A 16,706-nucleotide genomic window follows, 5' to 3' on the forward strand; every position below is an offset into this window, starting at 1 on the left:
GTCAAATCGGTTGGTAAAAAAAGTTGATAGAGCCCTAATTTTTTATGAATCATAATTATTTACTTAAATAATTGTGAGTAGTTAAATGTTTATATATAAATGGTCGTGTCATTTCAGTATCAATATTTAAGTTTCCAATAATCCTTTGGTTCAAATATGACTAGGTCAAAAAAATTTCTTATTCGGTTTGTTAAAGCGGGGAAGTGTAATGAAACTCATTCAAGGAGTCCACCAAACCTTGGAATGCATGAATTAAATTAGTTAATACTCCTGGTGATCTTTTCTCTCTGAAATTCAAACTGAATCCAATAACCTGGTAAATGGTGGAAAAAATTGCTAGTAAAAATATATATTACTTCACTCAAGGCTCCCCACCCAATCTGTTACTAACCTTCGAACCAGTATATTTTCTCGATCAATGGGACCTCGCTCATTCTCTGAAGGAAATGTTATTTTAAAAACATAACTTATATGTATTATTAACACTGTTATTACTAATATTTTGACTTGTGTTTTGCAACTTGTTCATTTCCCGTATCCTTACTGGTTTTAAGTATGGTAAATTGAATAGGTAGTTATTCATACCATGCCTTACGCTAGTTATCTATCTTTGTCTATTCTCTGTACACTCTTCGAACACCAAAGATCATTTAATCCTGGCTTAAGATTTCTCTTCAATGTTTAAATAACATGACATTTTTGTGATCAAACATTCTGATGGCAGTGTCGGAAGGAGTTAAAAATGTTAACTTCTGATAATTTCCTGACTAGCATAACAGAGCTGAGTACTTTTTTCTTTGTTTAATAATTTGTGTTGTTTTCTTTGCCTACTCTAAATTGGTATTGGAAATAAAAGGAATGAAAACGTGAATCCTTAATCACATCTATACCCTCATATACTCTTATCAAACACTATAAATACTCTTGTACTAACAAACACTACCCTTCATTTTTACAACCTAATGAAAAGCTCTTCTTACTACCCGTTTGTTTCCAGAATAAACTCATAAAGTCATTTGTTCAAGTTTTAAACACTTAGAAAAACTTTTCCTAAACAACTAAAAAGTTTCTAGTATGACTGTATATACAATTTTATATTTAAAATAGCACCTTTGCACTAAAGAAATAAGATACACACATTTCTATACATATGAAAAACCAATAAACCTCTTAAGTTTGACCTTAAAAAAAACATGGCGACATAGAATTGTTTACCACACTATCTACATATAATTCTCTCAATCTTATACTACATTTTCTTAAAACTAATTGACTATTTTATTCTGAATCACAGTTTTGCTCTTGGTTATTTATTCATTATTACAATCACACAAACGTACATATTCAAGAGATAAACTAGAACTATTCACAAACACTTCGTTTCATGTGAAATCAAACGGAATGAAAAACGATATGAATGAATGAATACCTATAAATTTTCTAATATTTCTTCTCTCTTTAAGATTTTCTTTTTATCCTCTTACTATTATTATCAAATTGCATGCAGTTCTAATGACTGAAAGATCTTGTTCTTTGTTTTATACATTAAAGATGGTTTCATTTGAATCATTCATCTCTGATTGGTTTATTATTTTTAATGTTTATTCAAATGTTAACATAAACAAAGGATTGGAAATCTTTTGTTATTCTTATAATTCTTAACTCAATCTAGTTGTGTGTATTTACTAGCGGAAATAAATGAGAGAAAAAAGAGATAACATTTGTAAAATCTAAACTTTCAGTCATCGAAATAATCAGTATCATAGTAAATGTGTGCATATGTAAACAACAGTTGATAAATTACAAATTTATGTAAACATCACTTATCGAATAGTCTATTCTCAATTGTCATAGTATTTATCTAGATAAGAATAGAAGTTCTGTAATGAATTGAAACAAACAACTATGATTCTAGAGTAAATATGCAGTATTTTCAGTTAAGTAAACTATAGATAAAACTTGATTGAAGCCTTAGTCATACGAAAATTTAAACCCCCTTTGTGTATTCAAAAACAGTTTGTTCTCTCTTTAAACCTACCCTGGTAATATATGCTTATTATCCAGAGTGATTAGGTGTCAAATTATTTTCACATTATTTTATCATTATTATCCTTGTCTCCTCTTACCCCCCCCAATTCCAGTCTAGTTGACCTTTTATTTTTATATATAAATATTCTTAACAAGTATATGTGTGATCAGATTGTTCGAAATGTATTGCGCTAATATATCACATAGTTCTGATAATCTTCGTCTTCTCATTACATTATCGAAATTTATCAAAGGGACTAATTGCTTTAAAACTTGATTGTAATGAAAATGAATATTCAACTTGTTTAGATAGAATTTGAGTGTATCCCAACAGAAATCTGTAAACCATTGAACACAATTCACTTGATGTTGCTTACTTGTATCTTCCTATTGATAGCAATATCAATATAAATAAGCTTCAATACATAGTTCAGCCTAATCCTTCTGATGATACCTGCTGTTCATTTACCACTATATTTAATCCTTTAAACCAATAATTTCCCCTGGGTTATAATAAATTACTCGTAATTAAGTAACAATAAATGCCGAGAATCCGTTTGAATAAGTTAGGCGTTTACTACTTTTCGAAACTCAGTCAACTGTTCATATACCCCTTGTAAATAATATTCGGTTTCAGGGGTCATTAATTTTTACACCTTTAACCATGTAACAAATCAGTATTATTTTATAATCGTATGCTTTACATCATGTACCGACCCTATTTTAGCAACCAATGAAGACCAGGAAGAACTGAGTAACCGTTTCATCTTGATATGGGATTCCTCAGCAATGAGCACTCGTAATCCCACTAGGTATCGAACCAAGGATAGTCAGATCTGTCAAACAGTTCTTAACCTTTATACCACTCAGTCGACATCTAATAGTTTACATTTATAACTTCGGTCAGTTCATGATATTTTGCAACCATTTTCCAGAGTCAATGGAAATTAAATGACTAACCCATATAACGTATGATTGCTGTTTTATGTAACAGTTAAAAGTTTAAAGTTTATCTGGGCTTCACACCTGCTATACACTAACTGAAATTGTATAATTTAATTATTAAAACAACAGTGGGTTAGTGTTATGTAAACACAGAAGACAAATAAGTTATTATAAGCAAAGATGGATAGTGGCTAGCAGTGGAATCCAGGACGTGTGTTTCATCCTATTTGAGACTCGTCAGCTGGATGTGCCTGCATCGCTTCAAACGCCATCGCGTTATCCACTCAGCTACTGGATCCATCTTTGCTTACAATGTTTGTGAATTAAGGCTATATCGAGGCAATACGCACAGTATGCACATATGCCAATAAGAGACTGACCAACTGCAGTCCTAAATATCAATGGGAAGATTCAAACAAACAATACTAAGTGAATTCAAATAATTTATTATTTTTATGACACTACATTTTTGTTTAAACATCTTAATAAAATAATTAGCTAACCTAAAGAATCATTCCTAACCTTGAATATATTAACTATAATTTCGTTACTGGATATTATCCTCATGTAAAGTTCAATCACTCGACAGAGTAGTTAACATAAAACTCTATTTATAGAATACTGTACATTCAGTTAGTCAATTCATTAGTATTTGATATTTATTAGAGTAAATGTAATTCAAAATAAATTAAAAAAAGTTTATCGCAAGGGGGTTTTGTGGAGATTTTAGTAATTTTTTATGCCGGATGCCAGCTCAGTGGTCTATTGGTTAAGTGCTCTAGCGTGAGACTAGTAGGTCCTGGGTTCGAATCCCGGGAGGCGGGATCGTGGATGCGCACTGCTGAGGAGTCCCACTACAGGACGAAACGGTCATCTAGTGCTTCCATGTTTTTCATGGTGGTCTAGCTTCAATTGACTCATGATCTTACCTATATTAAAAAAGGTTTAATTCATCAGATTAGTAACTAATCAAAAGTTTAAGTAAAATATGACAAAATTGACTCAAAAAAAAAGAAAAAAAATAGAATGTCTTTTTTGATTTTATTCATTCTGTAAATGTATAACACCTTTATCCAATATGAACTATTGTTTTATTCTTTACATTATTCTTGTCAATCAATCTAAACTAGTCAACTTCATGACTGATTTGTTCAATATAGAAAATATTGTTCTTTTCTTTTCTTTTTTTCTTTTTTTTGTTTTCTAATTATTCACCATAATCAATTCTAACTCAGATCATAATTATTTTTCATTATATGAATGTAAAATCAAAATCTAATGTATGGCATATGGACAAATACACAGAGAGAGAGAGAGAGAGAAAAAAAACAATGTTTCCATGAAAAATATAAAAATCATACATAAGCAATACATATAGATAGATACCTTTCACTAAGGGTATATACATATATCCATCTCTTTTTCTTTTAGTTAGTTAATTTGATAAACAGATGTTTTTTTCAATACAGTAATTATGGATTATAATATGTCCCAATATTATTTTTGTTGATTATTTCTCTTTTTTTTTGTGTGTGTGTGTATTAAGCGATTTAATTAAATTGACTTTTTAATAATTTATTTGAATTCATTGTTTTTATTAGGTTATTTCTATAAAATATGAATTATAGAAATGCAGAAAGCAATTAATTAGTCAGATATTAATTTATACATCTAAGAAATATTAATTGGGGGGGGGAGCATCGGCTTCGTGACTTCCGAAGGATCTCGGCTTTCATCATGAGGAGTCATAAGTGTTCCTTCAACTCCTAGGGCAGAGTTTAAATGGTTTGAATGGTTATTTCTGGTTAGTCTTTTTTTAGCGAGTTAGTTTCCTACGGGATGGGGTCGCTAACCCCATGTCTAACCCTCCTCCTTTACCCTGGCTTGGGACCGGCAATAACACTAGAAGAGCTACAGGCGGAGTTAGAAATATTAATATCGTAATAACATAAGAACAAAAATATTTTTTAAATTTCAAACGAAGAACTTAAGTAAATGATTTTATGAAAACTTGTGTAAATATTCGGTGTTTCATTTGATCTATTCAACATATAAAGTTATTTCAAGCAATGTGTTCATTTTGAAGAACTGGTTTAATGATTAAAGTATTCAGATTTCTATCAAGTCCAAGTTCAAACTTTGATTCATCTAGCTAGTTTTCAAAAGTCTGATATAATTGTGACACAAAGTTAATTACATAAACTTTTATGTGGTAAATGGGTTTTCTTAAGGTTAAATTAGTCGTTAACTAAGCTGAAAGAATTTTGTGAAGTTAAGTTTGATTTACATTTTGTATTTGTCACAGATTAACCTTATATGGGGTATTATTGAAAGCCCGAAACCACTGAGCAGTTATTCTATCCTAGTATAGGACACTCCAGTAGCATACATCTACAGACTAATGGTTCTAATAGTTAAGTGTTCACTGCAAAACTAGAAGGTCCTGTCCAACCAATGGAAGGTAACCTTGATATCGAAATATACAACAATAATTGGTCTGTACTAAGTATGACGGTGCCCTAACATTTGACGGAGAGTGAATATGTGCTAGGGTTGTAGATGCTCATTACTAAGGAGTCCGACGTTAGGATGAAACAGCTGTCCAATACTTCCTCGTTTTCTACGATAATCTAAGCGAAACCCATCAGCTATATGAAATGTCGAATCCACTCATCCCAACAACACGATGCAATAATAAAAAATTGTTTAATATCAATTTTGACTTTCAATTTTATTATGTAAAGACAATCACTCAGTGATAGCTATTTAAAATTAGATTATAGAATATATGGATTATTTCCCTTCTGCATAATAGTCAAATTTATTATAGTTAGGCAACATAGAATGCAGTGGATTCCAATCATATACAGTCAGTACTTGTTAGATTCTAAAGTAGTTTCTTCTTTGTTACTTCTATTCATACCCTTAATACGCCTAACCACCTTCATGTATTATTTAGCTTGATATAGATATTAAAATTTTCCTCTGAGTGTTTGTTTAAAATCAGGGATTAGGTGCAAAGTAATAATATTAGTTTCCGTTAAGTAGTTAATCAGACTAAATGTTACTTTTAGAATAGTCATTCTATCAGTCGATTATCTCTACATATATTATACTGATTTGGAGCTAATTTGAAACATCTTATAATAAGTTTCTAACCAGAAAGTATTACTGTTTCGTGACTCTCAACTAGAAAGCCTGTCTTCTCATAGATTTCAAACCAATATATATATATATATATATATATATATATATATATAAGCTTGTCCAAAACTATAGTATTTTCCTATGATTCTTACGTATCTTGATAGTTTTGTATTCTTTATACTATTTAACGCTAAAGATGATGAACAGAAATAAAATGACAGTCAGCAGTAGATGATTTCGTTCATATAAATGCTAGAAAGATCGATGCCTCATAATGATGAGACCAATTGTCTGTAGAAAGTCATCTTGATATATCCGGTGGGCATAGCGAAAAACATATCGCTAACATATTCAGCTGACCATACTGACTGTTTATTTTACGTTAGATTCATCTTTAAAGTTAAGGCTTTTCACAATTACAACTGTATAATAAATATAAAGCTAGAAATGAACACTATGTCAATAAACTATCTGTCTGTGTGTCAGTCGTTCAAACACAATATCCTGTATTTAATCATCTGTTTAGGTCAGACCCGTCAGTCCAATACACTTGCTTAGACCATCTGCTTCAGTTGAATGGATCACTCATTCAGCTATGAAATGAATTCCCACCCCCTATGAGAGAAATCATTCTGACTGTATGTCATATACTTTCAAAATGTTTAAAATTACTACGTTTCATCTATGTTGCCACCCAAATTTCAACCAGCAATGTACCATGTACATCCATTTTTACACGATCAGTTTGCCCTTATATTTCACACACTGGTGACCTAAAAATGTCTTGATCACTTGAAGACATAAAAGAAAAGTTGAACTGATTAGTTGCGGGTGTGTGTTGGTCGGTGTATTTGCAAGTATGCGTCATATATATATATATATATATATATATATATATATATATATAGGGATGGGCGTTTTATGTCATTTCTTCACTCATTTTACCCTTTTCTTCACAATGATTTCAAAGTGTTAACAAATGTTCTCTTTTTTGATTTCCACTAAATGAAATTTCTTTATTCATTTATTCCTGACTAATCCCAACCGGTTATTGTATACAGGATCTGGTGATAATAATAATAGTAATAATAATATTAAATGAATCAACCACCGGGGGAGCTGTTTATATCGAATGAAGAAATACATTTTAAAGACAAGAAACAGTCAGAGTAAATAACACACTAATTACTGTCAGAATATGAGAAATTAACTAAATGGAAAAAGGAAATTAACCTTGTAAAATAGCACATGTGTATATTGTTCATTCAATTGTGTAAATTCTAGTAATGAAAATAATTAGAATCATCTATCATTAAGGTCATATGAACTTACCTTTTAGTAAAAAGCTAAGTAAGTTTCTATTCAAAAGGAAATTAGATGTTCAATCCTTAAACATTGTCAAAGGGTTAGAGTGATTATGTTTTGAAAAAAAAGTAACATAAATTCATTGGACTGATGGTGATTGAGTTTCCTGTAGAAAAATAATTCAATGACACTTTCCTTCCTTTCTATTTCTCAGTTTCATGAATTATTAAGTCATCTTGGGTTATAAGAAAGCTGATCAGTGATAATAACGGTTACAGTTGTTGTAGCAGTACAATCGTTCGTAAAAGTATATTATACTACACTGAAAACCTTTGGTGACTCATTAGCCAACCAGGAAAGTGTTTTGTTATAAAATAATTATTAGTGATAGAGGACTTATGGAGATAGCATTATTTTCACCGTTGAATTCTTGAGTTGATCTTAGCTGGATCACTACTGAAAACCTGGAAGTACTGAACAACCATTTCGTTCTAGTACATGACTCATCAACAGTGAACATCCACGACCTCATACACGGGAATCAAACCTCTTGTCTGACGTACGAACGCCTAACCTCTCAACTACTGAGCCGGCATCTATTTAAGATTTGACTCCCGGAGTTTTAATTTCAAACAGTGACAAGTAGAGTTCAATTCATTTCGTGTGTGGGACAGTCATTCACCGAAGGCAGTGTATGAAGAGTTGTGTAAGATTGTGGATTGATTGAAGTCAAACATTAACACCATCAGATGCCGGGTCAGTGGTTTAGAGGTTAACCATTATCATGAGACAGCGAAATTCACGTGTTTGATTCTCGTGTGTTTGTTCATGGGGTGCGCATTGATGAGGAGTCTCATACTGGGACGAAACGGTTGTTCAGTGCTCCCAGGTTTTCAATGGTAGTCCAGACAAGATTAGTTCGTAATTTCAACTGTGAAAATATCAGATACATAGCAACGAAAAGTAATAAGATTACAGTGGAACAATAGTTCCGATTTGATTAATTAACCATTGCTTGTTAAATTATTCACTATAATGGGATAAAAAGGCTAAGTTTATACATAAGAGGTCGGGCTAGTGTTGTAAGTTAGGTTTATAACCCTACAGCGTTTTCGTCACCTATTAATGTCAGTTGGAATGCAATGAAGGTTTGCCTCTCTATTGTTTATAAAACTAAGAAATTAAGTAAGAGATTTAGAGTTGTAAGTTAGAGCAGAAGAATATTATTCAACTACATAAACACCCTTGACTATGCGTTGAATCCTATCAAATACTCTCACACATAGTCTGTATCAGGATCAGGCATTTTTTGTGATTTAGCTTAAGGACCATGTCATATTCGTTGTTTGGTTGCACTGTGAATACTTTGATCAAGTTAAAGCATCTTGGAAACAAAATATTACTGATTTTCATCTAGTTCATAATAACATACGAGGTATCTTTTACTGTGTATTCAATTTTGCTCAAAAGTCTGTGAGGCCCTATCTCAATCCTGATTGGTTCACTCAAGAACGTCAATATAGTATACTTTTACTGAATCATCCAAGACTATAAAGCACCGGATAAGTGTTTTACAGACGACTCTACACAGAATGTTGGCCGAAAGCTGCAGGTCTCGGAGTGAACATTATATATTCAAACTATTAAGTCCAAGTTTTATTGGTTAAAGTTTTAAGTTTAGTCAATTTATGCTAAAGTGTGGTTCTCAGTTGATTTTGTTATTTATGTTACTATCTTTAGATTAGATTGACTTAATAGGTCATAACTTTCCATGAAAACAGTTTTCAATGATGTTCAGCTGACATTAGTCATTATACTTAGAAAAAAATACAAAATATTCACACGACCCATTTAACCTAATCATAATAATTGATAGTTGAGATCATGAATCAATTGAAGCTAGACCACAATGGAAAACCTGGGAGCACTGGACGGCCGTTTAGCCCTATCATGGGACTCCTCAGCTTCAACTGATTCATGATCTCAACTATCAAAATTACTGTAATATCCACAAAACCCCTTCTGATACTAATCATATTTCTTTGTATCTTTAGAAAGTTATATTTTGATTCATCAGAAGGTAGCTATGTTTAGTGAAATATTTCACTTAGAAAAATAAGTTAATAATAGTCAACCATCATATTAAATGTCCAGAACTTCATGTGATATATTATTAGCCATAGTTTAACCGAATTTGAACTAACCACCATTTGCTCAAGTGAATGTAACCTTCTTAATCTATCTGGTTATAGTTAATTTTGTTCACAGATTACAAATACTTAAAACTAAAGCATCTGTATAAAACATGTTGCTCCCAAATGCCCTGGTACGGTCGACGGTGGGGAGAGTCAGCTCTCCCTCTCGAAATGCTCTCATATGGCCACGCGTATACGGCCACTATCAGGGAAGTCCTACTCACTGCCTTCTTGTGGCAGGGGTGTTGTTTACGAAATTGAGAGGACGAAAGATAAATATCCGGCTCTTTAACCAGGTTCATCAAGACTACACAGGATCATTTTCATTCTAATCTAAAATGGTCAAGATAAAAAGAAATATATAGTCTAGGGATGAATATGTATCTTATCAAATGTTTACCTTAATGAATTGGTAACAGGTCCAAAAATAATATCGAATATTGTTCATGAACCACTTCATACAGTTAAATGAAATTCTAAGGATAAATTTTGTCTCATATTTTGATAATGTCCCATATATCATTTAGTTACTGGACCATATATTCATATGCTTTCGACACAATTATATTACTTCTACTATGTAATCAAAAAATCTTCTTGTTGTCATGACGAAAATATTGTATAGACCATTTGATAATTACATCTAAATAAACTAACAAATGAATAGTTTGTTTATGACGTAGAAGATAAATATTAAAATTGGAAAACGTGTTCAATGTTTATTTCTTGTTTGAAAAAAAAACGATTATTTGTTGACCAACCACCCTAACCAAGCCTATAAACAGCTAAGTATTGATTAATTTATGTATATGGTTCAATTAGAAACGACTTACATGTGTTATAAAGCTAATAGGTATACTTTAATTGTTGTGATGTTTGTTGTTTTATTGAAATGATCCTTTTCTCAAATAAATGTTTTCAGTAGTTTTGATGAACTTTCTGATTCAAATTATTTTACTAAATGATGTTCAATAATATTCAGTGTTGATCATAACGATTATTTGAAGATAGCTTTTATTATGTAGTTGACATCAGTTGAAAAATAAATGAAAATAAGAAAAAAAACTCGAGAGTTGATTCATTTTAATGGTATGACTTCTTAGTAGTGTAGAAGTTGAACTTCATTAATCATAACTTTTTGTTGGAATTTGGGGGATTTCTTTTTGGTAGTGAGTGCTCAGTTAGTAGGTTGGAGATTGTTAAAATTTAAGGTTACGATGATCAGTCATGTCAGCAGAGAAAAAAGACCATCATCTATGGTGTTAGATGATGATCAGTTTATATCACAAACGAATTGGATTTAGAAATATTGACTAGTCATTTTCAAGTTAGCAGTCTAAAATACTATCTTCACCTTGACATTAAAAAGTCTTCAGTTTGGTGCAGTAAGGGTTGTGAATAGCCACTAATAAGTGTTCTCAAACCAGGACAGAACAGTTGTTTAGTGTCCGTGGTATTCAATATTTGCTTACATGATATCAGCCTGCTACAAAAACTATCTTTAAGTATGACTTTTGCATAAGACATCTAGCTAGATACAACAATATTTGTTAGGCTTATGAATATCGTATTGTAAATGGAATGAAATAATCGCTTTCTTTCTTCTGGATTACAAATAATTTATATATAGCTACATACACAATATGAGAACATGAACAGAAATGCATAGATTTAACTAACCGTACTTCGTTTAGGGTACATAAAGGAAGAATAACATTCTTAAGTTGAGAAAGAAGTGTTATATGTTCATGATTTAGTAGGAACCAATTAAACATTAATTTTGATTCATAAATAACTTATTATTTACTTCTCATTGTGTCGGACTGCTTGCTTAAAAACTGATAAGATTATTTGACTGTTCAAACAGAGGTAGGTTAAGTGGAGTGTAAATTCATAACTTATTGGTTAATAGCCGAGTGTTATAACCACCAAGTCATGCATCAATACATTAAGCTACTTTATGAACAGACTACCATGGATTATTGAGAATGCCTTACCAAACTGCTATGGGAAAACAAGTTTGTAAACAGATAAAAAAAATGGTATCCCTACTCATGATCTCAAAACTTTCGAAATGACATCTCGACACACTGCGATTAATGATATGTTTCGTACTTGTTTGGATTCATCGACTGAGGATATGCTGCCAGACCTTGAACAAACTAGTGGGTATTATTCCGTACTGTCAGACAACGTCTTCATTCACTGAGTCATAATTATTATTTATAAAAACATAGTATACAAATTGTAGACTAAATTTAATTTGTACTTTTTCTGTCGATCGTCTAGTCATAGTAATAACCGTAATAATAACAATGCAATAGTTAAACAAGAAAGATCAGTGTTCAAACGGTGTATTACCTAATTGCCATATATTAGTGATCATAAATCATACATAGTCAAGTAAAAAAGATGGAAAATCAATATATTTTATTGATTATCCATGCTTATACATGTACTTTTAGACAAAAAGCATTTTTTCTTGTCACCTTTTGATGTATTGTAATATTTCTCGCTACGAGTTAATCTACTCCAATCTTCAAGAATATATAATAATCTCAAACGGAAATATTTCCGAAATCATTGAAGTTAATCATTCGCTATTTGAAAATAGGTTTTAAGGAAGTTCGATGTTCGATATAACTCCGCCTGTAGGCCTTCTAGAGTTACTGTTGGTACCAAGACCAGGTAAAATAGGAGGGGTGAGCATTGGGTCAGCAACCCCATCTCGTAGAAAACAATCTTGCTAGAAGACGCCAACCAGATTTAACAAATTAAACTATTTAAGCTCTGACCTGGAGATGGAGGAAGAATTATTACGCCTCATGATGAAAGCCGAGATTCTTCAGAAGTCACGAGGCCAATGCCCCTTTTAAAAACCAGAGCAACAATTTTTATAGGTACATGGAACGTCCGGACAATTTGGAAGACCGGGAGAAACAATCAAGTAGCAACGGAAATGAGGAGATACAGCTTGACAGTATACGAAACCAGCGAAACCTATTGGACCCAAACTGGACAGCAAACACTAAATACGGGAGAGATGCTGTTATACTCTGGTCACGAAGAAGAAAATTCTCCACACACTGAAAGAGTTGCTCTGATGCTGTGCAAAGAAACACGAAATGCACCCGTGGGATGGGAATCTCACGGATCCAGAATGATCAAAGCATCATTCAAAACAAAGAAGGAAGGGATTACGATAAATGTTATCCAGTGTTATGCACCCACCAATGATAGCAAGGACGACAATAAAGATCAGTTCTACTCGAGACTGTCAGCAATCATAGCGAATTTCCCAAGAAAGGAACTCACCATCCTGATGGTAGGTCTAAACGCCAAAGTCAGAATGGACAACACCGGATATGAAGATATCATGGGACGACATGGACTTGGAGAGAGAAACGAGAATGGTGACAGATTTGCAAATCTGTATGCATTCAACAAATTGTTTATAGGTTGCACAATATTTACCCACAAACGCATACACAAAGCTACATGAATCTCTCTGGACCACATCACAGAGAACCAGATAGATCATATTTGTATCAACAAACAATTCCGAAGGACAATGGAAGATGTGAGAATCAGAAGAGGATTTGGCAGAGCTTCAGATCACCACCTGGTTGTGGCCGAGATGAAAACGAAGCTAGAGAAACACTGGACAACTGGGAGAACAACATTACAAAGATTCAATACAGCCTTCCTTTGAGATACTAACAAACTCAACCAATTCAAGATAACTGTCAACAACAGGTTCCAAGCTTTATAAGATCTACTGAAAAAACAAGAAACTACGATGCAGGACAACTGGAAAGGGATCAAAGAAGCACTAGCTTTAACGTGTCAGGAGGTGCTGAGCTTCAAGAAGCATCATCATAAGGAATGGATCTCTATGGGAATCCTGGACAAGATTCAAGAAAGGAAGAACAAGAAACTAGCAACTAACAACAGTGGGACACATGCAGAGAAAGTCAAAGCACAAGCAGACTACGCAGAAGCAAACAAGGAAGTGAAGAAAAGCATTAAAGCCGAAAAGCAGAAATACATGGGAGTACTAGCAATGACGGCGGAAAAAGCTGCAAGTGAAGGGAATATGAGACAACTATATGATACAACGAAGAAACTGGCATGGAGATATAGCAAACCAGAGAGGCCTGTCAAGGACAAAGAAGGAAAGACAATCATGGAGGTTCAAGAACGGAGGAAGAGATGGGTAGAATACTTCGACGAACTGTTGAATAGACCATCTCCGTTGAATCCACCGGAAATTGAAGCAACACACACAGACCTTCCCACAGCTGTCACTCCACCAACGATCGATGAAATCAAGATGGCCTGTCATCAGACAAATCAAGAATGGGAAACCAGCAGGACCTAACATTATACCAGCTGAAGCATTGAAGTCAGAAATTGAAGTTACTGCAAGCATGCTTCACCTTCTATTCAAGAAGATTTGGGAAGAGGAACAATTGCCAACGGACTAGAAAGAAGGATAACTCATCAAGATATCAATGAAAGGAGATCTGAGCAAATGTGAGAACTACAGAGGCATCATACTACTGTCAGTACCAGGAAAATTGCTCATCAGAGTGTTGCTGAACCGGATGAAAGACGCAGTAGACGCCTAAGTTTGAGATCAACAGACTGGACTTCGTAAGGATTGGTCGTGCACATACCCAATTGTGACACTACAGATCTTAGTTGAGCAATCATTTGAGTGGAACTTGTTACTATACATTAACGTCATTGACTATGAGAAGGCGTTTGACAGTGTGGACAGAAGAACATAATGGGAACTTCTTCGACATTATGGAGTTCCTGAGAAGATCTTCAACATCATCCGGAATTCATATGACGGACTACAGTGCAAAGTGATGCATGGAGGACATCTGACAGATGCATTCCAAGTGAAGACCGATGTCAGACAAGGCTGCTTAAAAGAAATCCACAAAGAAAACAGATTATCTGTTTATTTATCATTTTTCAACAATGGTTAACTGATATTAAGTTATACTATTGAAAATCAATATTATTATTGGTCTTACATGTTTAACTACGAATTCATTATCGAAAAAAGAAACATAATTCGAAACTCAAATAAATTGACAAGAGTTTTTTTTTAAAAATGATTTTCGTAATTTGTTTGTTTATCTTTGATATACAACGAACAAATAAATAAATAATTAATTAATTCAAATGGAGGATGGAAAGTCTTCATGAAATATTTGAATTAATTAGACTAAACTCCATCCTTACCCCTCCCCCCCAAGTGTGGAAAACAGAGTCAATGTTCAACCATTCAATCAATCATTCAGGTCATCTTATTATATTTTGATAGATTAATGTATAATAAACAGATGTATAGAAATATATATTCATGGATAATGAAGAAAAGAAATGAATCAACTGACTTAACACAAACTGTAATACAGTATGCATTTTTAATGAGTTTTTTATTGAGAAAAAAAACCGTTGTAGAAAACAGCTGGTTCCATGTACATTGGTTTGGAAGTACACTTTAATCTGATCTACACCCATGACTAAAACCAGCTTTCATATTTATTCCTTGCAATCACTTACATATATAATTATGGAGTATTGATAAAAGATTAGATTTGCGTCAGTAAATGTTTCTTTTCAAAGTTTATCAAAGGAAAAGTTATCGGTTGGTCTAAATGAAATTATAATTTGTGATAAAGTCATCTTATTAATTAACTGAAGCAAAGAATTAATCGCTATAAGATTATAACCTATTGACACAATGTTATCTGTTCTATCTTAGGATAAAACATCTCATTTAGGCTCGTGATAGGAACCTTTCTTTTATAAATAAACCCAGTATGCAATCCACTATAGATGTTATGAAAATTAACGTTTTTCGCGAGTAAACAAATTCATTAAACGTATTTTTACTTCAATATATTCAAAAGTAGGATTTTTTTAGTGCGGAATTGTGACCTGTAGAGTCAACCAAGACAGAGTTGATATCATCGGTAAAATAAGAGAAAACTGAAGGATATAAACCTACTAATTGATCAAGTATCTCACGAATTTCATCCTCATCAATCTAAGTTACTCTAATTAAAGCGTAATTGTGCTTGTGAATTAATCATTACTACTGTGGTGTATGCTAGTTATGTTGACAGACATAAGTAGTATGTAACACCAATCAAAAGTTGAATGGCTGACAGAAAGCTAAGAAGATTGAATTAAAGAAAAAAGAAAAGGAAGTAGAAAGGAATTGTGAAGTGGGAGAGTTATACAAAATGTGAACAACAATTGATGGATGATTTGTAAATAAAGTATTTAATGTATGGTTCTCATATTTTTCCATGATATTCTGTAGTTTTGTATGAAACAATAGGTTGGTTACCTCCACTTTGGGGTTCGTTTGCTACACTAATAACAATAATAATATCAGTATGAGGATTTTTGGAGATTGTAGTATTTTCACAGTTGAATTCACGAGTGCTATACTAGAACGAAACGGCTGTCCGGTGCTTCCAGGCTTTCAATGGTGTTCTAGCTGAGATCGATTCGTGAATCCAACTGTGAAAATATTATTATTACAGCTTACATGATACATTTATTTTAATTCTTCGTTTGGTTTATGTTATAAAACTTTAGATATTAGTATATTTTAGATTGATCAATGTATTTTTCGCTATTTTGAGCACGATAAATATATGTCTCCCTCTGGTAATATAATATATAAGTTATCCGTTGTATATGCAACATAATTTGCCTTACTTACGCCTGTTACTCCCAATGGAGCATAGGCCGCCGACCAGCTTTCTCCAACCCACTCTGTCCTGGGCCTTCTTTTCTAGTTCCATCCAGTTCTTGTTCATTCTTCTCATGTCTGTCTCTATTTCTCGGCGTAATGTGTTCTTTGGTCTTCCTCTTCTCCTTAGTAACAGGATAGTATAGTTTGTACGATTTCCTACCTGATTTAAGTGTTTCTTTATCTCTCTTATTATTGTTAAATAGATGAGACTAATACTAAAATATTAATTCGATACGGTTGTTCATACTAAATTTAGTTGACATTATGTAAGTAAATGAAATTTTTGATGTCTGCAT

Source organism: Schistosoma mansoni, chromosome 2 (genome assembly GCF_000237925.1).
Source record: "Schistosoma mansoni strain Puerto Rico chromosome 2, complete genome".
In the NCBI taxonomy this organism is placed as follows: Eukaryota; Metazoa; Platyhelminthes; class Trematoda; order Strigeidida; family Schistosomatidae; genus Schistosoma; species Schistosoma mansoni.